General features: G+C 50.9%; 1 long non-coding RNA gene across 2 annotated transcripts; it reads left to right on the forward strand.

Annotated features, from left to right (window-relative positions):
- Positions 1 to 441: 441 nt before the first annotated feature.
- Positions 442 to 1,789, forward strand: LOC116573484. Of its 2 annotated transcripts, none has more exons than XR_004278823.1 (3): positions 442 to 684; positions 855 to 1,016; positions 1,681 to 1,789. It is a non-coding gene; the product is annotated as an uncharacterized LOC116573484 (long non-coding RNA). The 2 variants fall into 2 exon arrangements; XR_004278824.1 differs by having other exon boundaries at positions 442 to 601.
- The last annotated feature ends 207 nt before the right edge of the window (positions 1,790 to 1,996 follow it).

Raw genomic sequence — 1,996 nt, forward strand, 5'->3', positions numbered from 1 at the left:
CCCGCAGTCGGGAACAATGCTGGGCCCTGGAAAGGAGGGTCTCACTCCACCCCCACGCCCCCCCTCATGCCGTCGGCATCCCAGCCCCCACCCTCCCCCGGCCCACATCAGGGCAGGAATGCCCGAACCCGGGGTCCCAGAGCAGGCCTCACCCAGCAGCGCCCACAGGTGCTTCAGGCGCGTCAGCCCGTCCTTCTCGGGGTCCAGCACCTTCTGGGTGGACTTCTTCGCAACCCCGTGGCTCCTTCCAGGGAATGTCCCGCCGCTGCTGGAAACCGCCCGCTGGCAGGGCAGGGGCGCCTGCGCCTTGTGAATAACCGCATAGGATCCGGGTCCCTGTTGCGCGGACCCCTCGCCAACCGCCGGTGGCCACACCCATTGCCTGCGCCGCAGCCGCCGCAGCCACCGCAGCCGCCTCAGCAGAAATGTAGTTGTTTAGGGGGCGAGGTGCAGGGACTTACCTTCCCAGAGTCCCCAAGTTGCTGGACAGCACCCGCCTGCCCCCTCCAGGAAGAGGCCCAGAGTTCCCAACCCTTCACTCCTTGCTCTGGGCCACCAGCCCATTTTCCTCTAGTGCAACGTGAACCACAAGAACATGTCAGTAAGAAAAAGTCAAGGCTTTAAAATGCAAACTATTGGGGCGCCTGGGTGGCTCAGTGGGTTAAGCCGCTGCCTTCGGCTCAGGTCATGATCTCAGGGTCCTGGGATCGAGTCCCGCATCTGGCTCTCTGCTCAGCAGGGAGCCTGCTTCCCTCTCTCTCTCTGCCTGCCTCTCCATCTACTTGTGATTTCCCTCTGTCAAATAAATACATAAAATCTTTAAAATGCAAACTACTTTTCCTTTTGACTTCTAGGATTCACACAAAGGAGGGAGTCCGAGTCCCTTTGACCAAACTAAAATCAGAGCTCCAGCTTCACACAAACATCAGTGGCTTTGGCAGCAGGAAGAGCATCCCTAGACCCTGCGTGAGGAGTGCAGCCGGTACACTTGGTTCCTGGGATCCAGCTTCACTGGGGTATGAAGTAGCCTTGCCTAGAGGGCTCCTCAGGCTCTTGTCTCTTGCTTTGTAGGAAGTGCACCCATCTTCCCTGTGGTGTGCAAGGTCCCACAGCAATCCAGTAGCAGAACCAGAAATAGAACCTGAGGGACCTGACTCTCAGGCTGGTATGCTTTTGCAGATTAGGTGCCTGAAACCTGGAACAAAACTTTGAAAAGGAAAATGGATTGGAGATTTCTTACAAGAGATCTGTAGGATTATTTACTGGCCTCTCGATCCTCTGACGCTCCAAATGTGGACACTTGAGCGAGTACTTAAGCTGGCTCCTTAAAATCATGGGCTTTCCATACAATTGGAGCATCATTTTTCTCATTCAAGGGAACCTGTACCTTGGGGAGAAACCCAAGAGATATGAAATAGCTTTGTATTCTCATAATTAGCATAATATTTGACCTCCAGAAGCACTTGTTAAAAGTTTATTACAGAAAATGGAATAAGAGCTAGTTCTATAGAAAAATAGCCTCTAACAATGAGAAGAAATGTGTTTGCATGCCTGGATGATAGAAATGTCCATATCCGAATCCAAGGAACATGGGATTGCAACTATTTCTTAGAAAAAGGAAATCATCTTCGATGATCTGGGTGGTCCCTAAATCTAATGACTGTCTTCTATTTACATAAGACAGAAGAGGAAAAGACACAGAGAAAGCCATGTGAAAATGGAGGCAGAGATTTGAGTCATGTAGCCATAAGCCAAGTGATCCTGGAGCCACCAGAAGCTAGAAGAAACAAGGAAGGATTCTGTCAGGGGCTTGTCCAAAGGGAGCACCAACACCTTGATTTTAGACTTCTGAACTTAAGAAATCAGAAAATAAATGTCTGTTATTTTAAGCCACCTTGTTTGTGGTACTTTGTTGTAGCAGCCCTGGAAAATGAATACCACCAGATGCTGGAGACAACCCAGTGTGACTGTCTAGCAAGATCAGAATGACCAATAT

This window comes from Mustela erminea, chromosome 14 (genome assembly GCF_009829155.1).
Source record: "Mustela erminea isolate mMusErm1 chromosome 14, mMusErm1.Pri, whole genome shotgun sequence".
Lineage (NCBI taxonomy): Eukaryota > Metazoa > Chordata > Mammalia > Carnivora > Mustelidae > Mustela > Mustela erminea.